This window comes from Tenrec ecaudatus, assembly GCF_050624435.1.
Source record: "Tenrec ecaudatus isolate mTenEca1 chromosome 1 unlocalized genomic scaffold, mTenEca1.hap1 SUPER_1_unloc_13, whole genome shotgun sequence".
Taxonomy (NCBI): Eukaryota; Metazoa; Chordata; class Mammalia; order Afrosoricida; family Tenrecidae; genus Tenrec; species Tenrec ecaudatus.
The window spans coordinates 5060438-5073411 of NW_027457553.1; positions in this window are offsets into that span (position 1 = coordinate 5060438).

Sequence of the window (12974 nt, forward strand, 5' to 3'; positions counted from 1 at the left end):
AGCACTGTGGGGCTGCATCAGGAAAGTCACAGGGGATTGCTGCCCTCTCCTCTCTGGCTGCCCACCCCCTGCTCCCTAGATTTCCCACCCCCTGCCAACCTGTCTGAGTTCTGCAAATCCTCCAGGTGCCCGCAGAACCCTTTCAGCTCACTCTGGGTGGCCTCCAACCATGGCATCAGGGTGCACAAGGCCCGTGTTCTTGCCGTCCAGGGCACAGCCCTGCTCTGCCAGCCAGGATTCTGCCTCCAGGAGCTGGGGTGACAGCCAGGTGGGCCATGGCCTCCAGCCTGGGTTTGCAGCCTTGAGAAGGAGTGCACCGGCCCACCTGGCTGCTCTTTAGAAGCCCGCCCCCTGTTTCTTTTTTATTTCCCACAGTTTACTCTGAAGGCAGTCTTGGTTCTCAGGAAGCAAGACAGCTCCTTCCCCGAGGTCCCCTGCAGCCCTGTGGCCTTTTCTTTTCCCTTTCCCACGAAGTTCTCCCATGTCACAAGAACACGGTGGTTCCGGCCAGACAGTTGTCCAGAGTGGCTTATCTGTTTCCCCACTGGACCTGGGTGTGCTGTCTCCTCCCCGCGGGGTTGGCAGGAGAGCTTTAAAAGGTGCTTCAGCCTAGGCCCCACCCCTGTAGATCCAGATTTTGTCTGGATTGGAGGCTGCATGTCCATATCTTTTCAAAGTTCCAGGACATTCGAATGCAATAACCGACTGAGAAGAGCCACCGGCTTAGGAGACACCCCCACACCCACTGCCATTGGGTTCATTCTGCCTCAGTAGGAAAGCAAAGCTAAAGGACCCAGTGGGTCTCATCTCTGGACACGTGTGGAAGAGAGGCCTTGGAACAAGAGAGCGCTTAGAGGAGTTGCTAGGCACATCGAGAGTCTGGGTCCCCCATAGGAGTCCCCTTGAGCCCTGGACACCGGGCAGACCCCCACTTTTCGTGCCCCTCACCTCTATCTATCTGCAGCTGCTGGGCCTCCTGAGCCTGCTGTAGCCTCAGCCTCCTTTGCTATGCCTCTGCGCACAGGCAGCTCATAGCGCTCTCCAGCTGCTGCACCTCAGCTGCCACCTCTTGGGTGGCAAAGTGCCAGCCTGTAGCTTGTGTCCTGTGTCCTCCACCATCCTGGCCAGGACCGGCTGTGCAGCTCTTGCTCCAAGTTCTGTGGAGTACGCAAGGTCTCCAGGGCTGCTATGTGAACAGGCCATTCCTTGGGAGACTCCCTTGAAGCCTTATGGGGCCCCATAGACATGGACCCTGTCTCCATGGTCAGCAAAGAGCCCAGGATGTCCCAAAGCCTGCTGAGGCAGAAGCTCCTCCTTGGGCCCCATATTGTGTCTTCTTGTAGTCTCCAGTGGTCACTCAGGGCCCTGTGCTTGCCCCCTGCTGGGGCAGACACCCTCCCCTCTGATCCTGGGGTGGGCTGGCACCTGGTGCTGCTGCTGCAGGTGCTGCACCTCGCTCAGACTCTGGCCGTTGTCCTGGGCTGTGGCCAGGGCCAGTTTTTCCTGCACCCAGGCCAGTTCCTCATCAGTGTCCCTAAAGAACTGGGAAAGGAGGCTCCGGGCCTCAGGGCTCCCGCAGGCTCTCTAGCTTGCTGTCAGTGCGGGGGGTGGGGGTGAGGGTTGGGGGTGGGGGGTGTCAGGGGGTGGTGGTGGTGCAGGGTTGACAGTCTTAAGGTGAGCTCCTCATGCTGGTCACAGGAGCGCTGGGAGTGGGTGTGCTGGGGACAGGGGTGGGATTCCTGCAGGGAAGTAGGAGGGGGCACAGGCAGATCTACTTCTGAAGCAGCAGCAGGGCAGGATTCTCCACGTTGAGGCTGAGCCCTTCAGGAATGAAGGCCCAGGCCCGGGCCAGCAGGCTCCGTGCCCTTTGAGCATGCTCAGCCACTGCTGCCTCCACATCTGCCTGTGCCCCCAGGAGCTCATCCACCCCAGGACAATCCTATCCACTGCCAGGGACTCGCAGCTCCCCCTCCACAGGATGCAGCCAGCTCTCCAGCTCCCAGATGCTCCCCCGTACGCAGGGCCTGGGGCAGGACGTGGGGTGAGCAGTGGGCACTGGGCAACCTGGGGTCCCATCCAACCTGGCCCAGGGCGTGCACAGTCCTACCTTGCAGGCCTCCTGGAGCGTGGCCTCTTTCCTCCTACAGTTGGCCCTCAGCTCGCCCCAGAGCTGCTGCAGTTCCTGTAGCCTCCCTCGCCTGGAAGGTCTCTGAGGCCCAGTGCCCCCCCTGCAGGCCCCTCTGTCCCTCCTGCAGCCACAGTGGGCACACAGACCTCCTCCAGCCACCAGCCTTGTGGCTGTAGGTTCTGGGCACTAGCTTGTAAGCTTCGTGCCCCGCTCTATGTAATGGGCACAACAATGGATTATTTGGTTTCAAGGAGAGAAACCATATACAGTCCTGATGGGAATAGAGACACTTAATAGATGGGAATAGAGACACTTAATAGATGGGAATAGATGGGAATAGAGACACTTAAAAAAGAAGGGGAAAAAAAGGATTGACCTCTAGTCCCTTCACCGGCAGGGACAAATGCTCTGGTCTCACTGTGTCCCCTAAAAACATCATGTCAAAACGCTTTCTTTTAAATTATGGACATCACTGCATTATAGTTACGAAAGCCAAAGCTGGAAGCCGCCTTTGAGTACGTGGACAGATGGATGGACCAAGTCAGTGAGTTCGAGTTCTAGAAAGGAGTGGTGTCCTTTCATTAAAATAGGGGGATAAATGTCAGGTCACAAATGAACCTTGGAAAGACATGCTGGGAATGAAATAAATAAAATTCGCAACTCACTGCCATCCAGTCAACTCTGTCTCATGGTGACCCTAAAGAGCAGAATGGAACTGCCCCTTGGGTTCCGGGGATGGTAACTCTTTTACAGACATAGAAAGCTTCATCTTTCTCACAAGGCGCAGCTAGTTGACTTGAACTGCCGGTCTTGCAGATCACAGTCTAATTTGTAACCACTACGCCAGCAGGGCTGCTGGTAAGGACATAAGCCAGACACAAAAGAACAGGTGTAGGACCGAGCCAAGTAGAGAAAGGGTGAGCACAGGCAAAGGCACAGAGGCAGGCAGATCGGAGATATAGGGGGTTCACGGTGGCACCCTTGGGCGGGTTAGTGCCCTGTGACCCCGCTACCCATTTATTTATTATTATTATTACTTTTCCTTTCCCCGCCTCTTTTTATCTGTCTACCATGTGTATCCCTGAATTTGGTCTGGTCCCTGCCATATTACCTGGTCCTCACCCCAGGAATGTTCATACAGTAGCTTTTCCCCTATGTCCCTTTTACATTGTTTTTAAAGCTTACCTCCGTGGACTCAATGTGTTCTTATCATTTTGTGCTTGGTTTACTTCGCTTAGCATGCTTTCCTCCAGTTCTTCCCATGCAGTGATGTGCTTCAAACTTTCATCACTACTTTTTAGCGATGCGTAGTACTCCATTGTATGTATGTACCACAGTTTTTTCCCCCCCACTGAAAAAGAAGTCTTTATTCTGATCCCACCAGCTGTACCATCTGTTATGCGCCTTCCTCCTTGGCAATCCGGTCTTTCTTGAGTGGTCCCATGAAAGCTTTTTTCTCTTCCACGGTCTGGAAATGGCCATGGCCCAACTTGGAGGTGGTGTCGATGAACTTGAGGTCGATCTTCTCCAGGGCACGGCGCTTGTTCTGCACCAGCAGGGACTTGTGCAGAGTGAGCACTCGCTTCTTGGTGCCCACCATGCAGCCCTTGAGCATGACAAAGTCATTGATCACTTCCCCGTAGTGGACAAAGTCGCCCAGGGGGTTGATGCTCTTGTCAGAGAGATCTTAGTCAGTGGAGGCGTTGTTGGATAAGCTTGCCGTCCTTGACGAAGTAGCCCTGGCCAATCTTATAGATCTTCTTTTGGATCTCTGTGCAGTGGTGGTAGCCTTTCTGCACAGCGCGGGCCATCGAGAAGGCCACACGGGCGGGATGCAAGGCCCAGATACAAGCCACCTTGCGCAACCCTCGGTGGGTCTTTCGGGGCAGCTTCTTGGTGTGCCAACGACTGGTGACCCCTTTGTAGCCTTTGCCCTTGGTCACCCCCATGACGTTGATCATTTCATCCTGCCCGAACACCTGGTTCACTGGCACCAGCTTCTCTCGGGCCCAGTCCAGCTTCTCAGCCACGGAACGAGCCCCCGTTCACCTGCATCTCCGTCAGGTGGAGCAGGCGCGTCTGGGTGTGGGCGATGGCGCGCATGACCGGGCATGACTTCTTCATGCTGCTAAAGTCTTTCTCGAGCTGCTTCTTACCCTCGTCATCCTGCCACTTCTTGCAGTACTTGAGAAAGTCTTCTTCTTCGACTTGTGCCAGTTCTTGTAGAACCGCCGCTTGCACTCATCGTCACTGATGTGTTCCGCAAAGACCGTCTTGAAGGTCCGGAGGCCGCGAGGTGTCTCCACATAGCCCACGATGCCCACCACCACCATGGGAAGGGTCTCCATGATGGTCACGGCCTCCACCACTTCCTTCTTGTTCACCTTGGAGCCTGGCCTGTCGACCTCTCGCACAATGTGGGTCATGCCGGCCTTGTAGCCCAGGAAGGCCGTCAGGTGGACCGGCTTGGAGGCGTCATCCTTGGGGAAGCTCTTCACCTTCCTGCCGTGCCAGCTGCTGCGCTTCCGAGGCAGAAAGCCCAGAGACCCATGCTGGGGCGCTGAGAACTTCCGGTGTGACATTACATCCTTGATCCCCGCTGGTAGAGTACCCCAGCTTTTTAATCCAATTGTCAGGTGATGGAAATTTGGGTTGTTTCCAATTCCTTGCAATTGTGAACTGTGCCACAATGAACATTGGAGCACAGATGTCTGATCTTGGTTTGTTTCTTGCCCAGTAAGGGTGCGGGGGTTGTTGGGTCATATGGTAACTCTATTTCCATCTGTTTTAGATATCGCCAGTAGACCTCTTTCTTACACACATATGAGTCTCCCTGGATTTGTTTCACGTATGATGTGTCTGGGTCATTGTGTGGTCGTGGTCTCTTTTAAGACTTGATTGATGTTTTCTTTACATTGTTTGTCCTGAAGGTCTCTTTTGTACCCTAAAACAAGGAGTCAAAGGGATGCATGGGACTTGATTGCTGAAGGGGGGCAGGAGTGAAGAAATGGACCCAAAGGGTGTCCATACCACTTCAGGGCTCTGCTCTGGAGCTGTTGCCAGCTGTCCATAAACTGTTGGCACCGGTGGCCGAGGCTGCGGGCTCACCCCAGGCTTCTCTGGCAGAGGAGGGCTGCCTTCTGCTCCGGGATATGGGGGCTATACGGAGGCTGAGGAAAGGGATCAGGTTGTGCTCAAGAGGCCCCTGGTATGGGAGTATCCTGGATCAGCTCTTCCTCTGCAAGGTCCCACAGAAGAGGTCCCCTGGCCTGGCCCCGATGCTAGACCCAGTGGCATACCTGCCCCTGAACTTGGAGGAGGCCCATCTCCTGCTCCAAGGCCTCGTGTCTGTGCAGCAGTTTCTCCATGCTTTTCAGATTCTTCCCAAGGTCCAGGACTCTAGCAAGGGCACCCTGTGGAGGACGGGCACATTACAGACTTGGCCTCTGCTCTTCTGCCCAGGGTTCTCTTCGATCCTTTCTTCCTGGCTTGTCTTGGCCTTGGCCTCCGGCAGGTGACAGAGTCTGATTAGTGTCTGCACAGTGACACTGCGGGTGTTGGGGACAAGGCTGCTGGATGGAAAACCAGTACCTATCAGGGGTCCCAGGTCTTCCTGTCAATTCCCTTCCTGCCTCCCTTCTATGGGGTCTCTGTCTCATAGGCCAGGTGCTTCTGAAACCGCATCAGCTTCTCTTTGAGGTCCCCAAGAGGGACAGGCTATTCCAGCTGCTGGCCCCACCCCTGGATCCAGTCGCCGTCCTGTGTGATGGTGGGGACATGAGTGCCCTGATGTTCATACTGCCTTGGCCCCAAGCGGTGACCCCATCTACCCCTCGGGCTGTGCCAAGGACTGAAATTCTGACCAGGCTCAGGGACAGCACAATAATTTTTCTTTCACCCAAGATGACAGGGCCCAGGCCCATCAGTCTTCAGATCTAGGAAGTGGCTGGGCATGGGCCATGGGTGGGTTCTCATGTGGAGGGTGCCCCTCACCCACCCCTGGGGCCCTGTCTACTCTGCCGATCAGAATGACAGGTGTCCACATGGGTCTGAGAATCAAGGGCCCTGGACTCCAGTCCTAGCTTTGCCCCTGGAAAAGCCATTAAACTCTCCACATCCCGTTCCACCGCAGGCCGCCCCTTGGCCCCTAGTGGGGCTGAAGGTCACTTGTAAAGGTAAAATGGGGTTCAGGTGCGGTGCCCTCTGACCTGGCTAGCAGCCATGAGAAAGCCGGCAGTAATCAGAGAGGTGTGAAGCTGTGTCGCTGACCTTCTCCCAGGGCTTCCACTCAAGCCGGCCGCTCTCATATCGTTCCCAGCAGGCCCTGAACCCAGGGGCCTTGCAGCACCCTGGCCTGCTCTCTCAGCGCAGCCGCCTGCGTAGTGGGAGGTGGGAAGTGGGAGGTGGACCCAGCCCTGAGTACCGAGTGTACCCCTGCTGGGGCTGACTCACAGCCCATAGCCCTCACTATAAGTCTCTAACCCTCACTAACAGCTCTGCAGTAGAGGGTTGGCCAGGCTCCTGGGCAGAAGGAAGCAGGGGCCATGTGATATGGGCAGATCAAATGCCCTCTGTGGTCCCCAGAGTGTGGCCTAACCTATCCCTATGTGCTTCTTGGTGCTTGGGCACCTCGGCTTGGTCACCAGCCCTGGATTGGAGCCACTGGCTCCTTGGTAATCCCTCACCCACCAGCACAGGTTCGGTGTGCATACACACCTCACCCGTGTGCCCCCAACAGTCTGGATACCCCGGCCTTATCAGGGTCACGCCCATGACCGTCCCGGCCATCACCTCCCTTTCCTGTGTGCTCAGCACCTCTGGAAGGTGCCATGCTTCTGGATCAGCCGCTCCACCTCTTCCACAGAGCCCTCCAGGGCACTGGCTTCCTGGAATACCTGGGTCAGCCATGGAGGTGACACAGAGGTGGGGGGGGGGGATCAGGGGCACAGATGGTGGTTCAAAGGGAAACCTAGACAGCAACATTTGCCAGAACCTTGGTTTACAGCCTGGGCTCTCTGGGGGTACATCAAGGGGCCTGCGGCTGGGGGTGGGGAGGTGGGTGCTGAGCAGGAGGGGATGGAACCTGAGGAAGAAGAGCACTCCAACCTGGGGGCCGTTAGGAACATCCCAACTTCTGACGAGGTGGGGAGGAGCCCCATCAATTTCCAACCAAACCGCGTAGGGCTTGGCTGGCTGGGGCCAGGTGTGGGGAGGAGATGGCCCTGAGTGACCTGAGGCTCAGGTGTCCCCTTGGCCACTTGGGAAGACACACTATCTAGCTCCGTATCAGAATAGCAGCCAGTGATCAAGGAAGCAAGGGGGATTGGGGTGGTACTACAGGAGGACTGGAGGTCCTGGGGTCAGTGTGTCTGTGTGTGGTGAGGGGAGCTTTCTCCTGGGCCTGCAGGATCTTGTCCAGCTTCCACACTGTCTGAGGAAGAGCTGCTTGCGGTGCATGGCCTGCCGTCTCCCTTGCTTCCGTTCCCAGGCCTGAAAGACCTGCTCCCAAGCATCCTGCAGGGCGCATAGCCTTTCCTGGACCTGGGCATGGGCATGGACACAACCGAAGGTGGTGCTGAGGGAAGCTCCAGAGAAAAGGTGCCTGACTGTCCCACCCAAGGGGAGGGTATTGTTTGTGTTTCCACAGGGAAAGAGGGACCAGATATCAAGCCAGTGCCAGATGAATGCAGTGTGCCCGCACGGAGTGGGGAGCCAGTGGAGGGGGCTGAGGGCTGGGCTCCCATACCAGCTATGTGGACAACTGCCCCTGCCCCCAGAAGAATTTACTTCAGAGGACAGCACTGAAGCTGCATCTAGGAGAGAGGGGCATGTTTGATCAGAGCAAATGGGAGCAAAGAAGGGGAAGGAAGAGAGAGTGGGGCACATCCTGGCCCATCAGGCCTGGAGGACGATATCCTGGCTCTGAACAGCCAATGGACAGAGTGGACAATGTGGCTGGTCCCACTACGAGACACACCGTCCATTGATGGCCCAGTGCCCTAAGGGGGACAACACTGGAGACTCAGGGTTAGAACTGGCCCAGACTGATCCTATGGCACTGAGGCAAACCACTAAAAATGTGTGGCAGAGCAACCGTGGGAGCAGAGCAGAGAGCCCCTGAGGTAGTACAAAGGACAGACTCTGGGGCCAAAGCATGGTACCCCATTGGACCTGACTGAAGGACACACCTAGAGATTAAAAATCAGACCTTCATCTATGTATAGGTTTTTCTTTCTTTAAAATTTTTTTCTTTTATTTTATTCTTAAAAAAGCATTTTATTAGCGACTCATACAACTCTTATCACAATCCATACATACATCAGTTGTATAAAGCACATCTGTACATTCTTTGCCCTCATCATTTTCAAAGCATTTGCCTTCCAAAATTAATTTATTCTTCTATGGGTAATTGGTTTCCTTTTTGTTGTCATTGCTGTGTTCTCACTCATTGCCTATCTTGCAATGACTTGATTTTTGGTGCATATTATTATCTCTACAGACCTATCTAGATACGATAGACTGCATGAATAGTTTGGAGGAGAAAACAAGGGGACCAATAGTTCCGGGGGAATAGGGGAGTGGGAGAGAAGTGGGCAAAGGGGTAGTGCAGAACAACCCAGGGACAGGGGAGCAATAAGTTATCCAAAATCAGTAGCAAGGAGGGTGTGAGTGGTCTGGTAGGGATTCAGCAAGGGCAAGGTAACCGAGAGAAATTACTGAAACCCAAATGAAGGCTGAGCATGATAGTGGGACAAGAGGAAAATAAAAGGAAATAGAGGAGAGAACTAGGTGACAAAGGGTATTTATAGAGGTCCAAAGACTGGAATGTACATATGTAAATATATTTATATGAGTGTAGGGAAACTGATCTGTGTGCATATATTTATAGGTTTAGTACTAAGGCAGCAGATGGACATTGGGCCTCCACTCAAGCACTTACTCAATGCAAGAGCACGTTGTTCTATTAAATTGGCATTCCAGGATTCACACCTTCCCGACACGATTGCTGAAGAAAAATGTGTGCATAAGCAAATGTGGTGAAGGAAGTTGACGGTGCCCGGCTATCAAAAGATATAGCGTCTGGGGTGTTAAAGGCTTGAAGATAAATAAGCGGCCATCTAGCTGAGAAGTATCAAAGCCCACATGGAAGAAGAACACCAGCCTGGCTGACCACGAGGTGTAGAAGGGACCAGTTATCAGACATCAAAGAACTAAAAATCGTATCAGTGGGTGCCCACCTTCCTGATACGATCAGTGAAGACAAACGTGTGCATAAGCAAATGTGGTGAAGAAAGCTGATGGTGCCTGGCTGTCAAAAGATATAGCATCTGGGATCTTTAAGGCTCAAAGATAAACAAGTGGCCACCTAGTTCAGAAGCAACAAAGCCCACATGGAAGAAACACACCAGCCTGTGTGACCACGAGCTGTCGTAGGGACCATGAGGTATCAGGAATCAAAGAACAAAAAATCATATCATTGAAAATGTGGGTGAGTGCAGAGTGGAGACTCAAAGCCCATTGGTAGCCAACCGGACACCCTTTACTGAAGGGTTGTGGGGAGGAGATGAGCCAGTCAGGGTGCAGGGTAGCAACGATGAAACATATAACTTTCCTCTAGTTCTAAAATGCTTCCTCCCCCCACTCTCATGATCCCAATTCGACCTTACAAATCTGGCTAGATAAGAGGGTGTACATAGGTACAGATAGGAACTGGAAACACAGGGAACGCAGGACAGATGACTCCTTCAGGACCAGTGGTGAGAGTGGCGATGCCTGGAGGGTGGACAGAATGTGGGGTGAAAAGGGGAAATTGATTACAAGAATCTACAAATAGCCTCCTCCCTGGGGGAGGGACAGCAGAGAAGAAGGAAAGGGGAGACTTTGGACAGTGCAACATATGATAAAATAATATTAATTTATGAATGATGAAGGTTTCGTGAGGTAGGGGGGAGTGGGGAGGGAGGGGGAAAATGAACAGCAGATATTAAGGGCTCAAGTAGAAGGCAAATGTTTTGAGAATGATGATGGCAACAAATGTACATATGTTCTTTAAAAAAAAACCCTTTTATTATTTAAGCTTAATTTATTCCCAAGCCATGAGTTTTTGCTTCTTCAGTTTCTTCTGGGAAATCTTTTTCTTCAGTGCAACCTCCTCTTCTGGCTTGGGAAAGATTTGTTCCTTCTCAGTCAGGATCATTTCAATGTGGCAGTGGGAGCTCCTGTGTGGATTAATCTAGCCAAGAGCTCTGTAAGTCCGGTGGTGCAGCTTGGGGGCTTTGTTCACCTGGATGTGCTCGATGACCTGAGAATCCACATCTAAACCCTTAAGTTCAGCATGACTTTCTGCATTTTTAAGCATGTGAACCAAAATTTCAGCACTCTTTTTGGGCTACCAACTCTGGGTTCCACCCCACTGTTTGGCCTGGGCACATCTACGAACACCATCATTGTCCCGTCGGAAAGACACACACTGCTTCTGCAGAGTGATGTTTTTCAAGTATGTAGTGGTTTTCCAGATGTGCATGCCTTTGATGGCCTGGGCAGTTTCACGAGTGTTTTTGAAGTGGACCCGGAGATTCGACCCTCTGTATTTGCAGGATTTTGTAGGGTTTTCTGGGTCAAATGAGTAGCGAACCATTTTAGCAGGTCACCTCAGGCCGCTACAGTTAGAGGAAGAGCCTGTACATACGTTCTTGACACAATGCATGTATGTATGAATTGTGATAAGAATTGCATGAGCCCCCCAAAAAATGATTAAAAAAATAGAAAAGAAAGGTGCTTGGCCCTGTGGGGCCAAGGTGCAGAGGTCCAGTGGGCTGGGGGAGGGCCAGAAAGGGGAGCCGACCTCCACGGCGGACGGCCCTGTAGCCTGGAGCACCTGCTGTCCCCGCTGGGTGGCGCACTGGTGCAGCTCCTTCTGGGCCTCCCGCTTGTCCCGCAGCTCTTGGTGGACACTGAAGCTTTGGGCTCCACTGCCGGGGTCTTGGGGCTCCTCCACCACCTGCAAATCTCACTGCACACTGGCTGCCCAGGAGGCATAGTCTTGCACCTGGAGCCTGGGAGAGCACGGGAGAGCACGGGGTGAGGGGACCTGGTACCGAGGCAGCATCACAGCCGGCCTGAGTCCACCACCACTCATGTCCAAACCTCCATGTCTCTGCCGCTCAATCCCACAGCCTTACCAAGTGTCTACTCGGCCTCAGCTCTGCCCGCCACCCCTCCTTCCCACCCAGTTCTCCAGGGCCAATGAAGTCCCTCATGGGCCGCTTGATAGCTTTGCCCACCCATCCACAACGTTGCCAGACCCCCACTTAGAGGTAGCCTTTGGTGGCCTTGTGTGAGAGCCAAGGGACTCGGGACTCTTGTCCCTTCACTGTCTCACTGTGCAGATGGAGGTTTTTGGTGGTTTTTTTTTTTCTCTTTTCTTCTTTTACATTTTATTAGGGACTCATACAACTCTTACCACAATCCATACATGTACATACATCAATGGTATAAAGCACATCCATACATTCCCTGCCCCAAGCATTCTCAAGGCATTTGCTCTCCACTTAAGCCCCTTGCATCAGGTCCTCTTTTTTTTCCCCCTCCCTCTCCATTCCCCCCTCCCTCATATGCCCTTGGTAATTTATACATCGTTATTTTGTCATATCTTACCCTATCCGGAGTCTCCCTTCCCCCCTTCTCTGCTGTCCCTCTCCCAGGGAAGAGGTCACATGTGGATCCTTGTAATCAGTTCCCCCTTTCCAACCCACTCACCCTCCACTCTCCCAGCATCGTCCCTCACACCCTTGGTCCTGAAGGTATCATCCACCCTGGATTCCCTGTACCTCCAACCCTCATATGCACCAGTGTACAGCCTCTGTCCTATCCAGTCCTGCAAGGTAGAATTCGGATCATGGTAGTTGGGGGGAGGAAGCATCCAGGATCCGGGGGAAAGCTGTGTTCTTCATCGATACTACCTCACACCCTAATTAACCCATCTCCTCTCCTAAACCCGTCTATGAGGGGATCTCCATTGGTCGACACTTGGGCCTTGGGTCTCCACTCTGCACTTCCCCCTTCATTTAATATGATATATATATACATATATACACATACATATATACATATACACATATATACACATACATACACACACTTATATCTTTTTTTTTTGCATGATGCCTTATACCTGGTCCCTTGAGCACCTCGTGATCGCACTGGCCGGTGATCTTCTTCCATGTGGGCTTATTTGCTTCTGAGCTAGATGGCCGCTTGTTCACCTTCAAGCCTTTAAGACCCCAGACACTATCTCTTTTGATAGCCGGGCACCATCAGCTTTCTTCACCACATTTGCTTATACACCCATTTGTCTTCAGCGATCCTATCATGGGGGTGTGCAGTCAATGATATGATTTTTTGTTCTTTGATGCCTGGTAACTGATCCCTTTGGGACCACTCGATCACACAGGCTGGTGTGTTCTTCCATGTGGACTTTGTTGCTTATGAGCTAGATGGCCGCTTGTTTATCTTCAAGCCATTAAGAACCCAGTCACTATCTCTTTTGATAGCCGGGCACCATCAGCTTTCTTCACCACATTTACTTGTTCACCCACTTTGGCTCCAGCCGCCGTGTCGGGAGAGTGAGCATCATAGAGTTCCAATTTAATAAAAGAAGGTATTCATGCATTGAGGGAGTGTTTGAGTAGAGGCCCAAGGTCCTTCTGCCACCTTAATACTTGACCTATAAATATAGACACATAGATCTATTTCCCCATCCTCCTATATATATTTGCATGTACATGTCTTTGTCTAGACCTCCATGAATGCCCTTTGACTCCGAGCTCTTTCCTCCCTCTCCCTT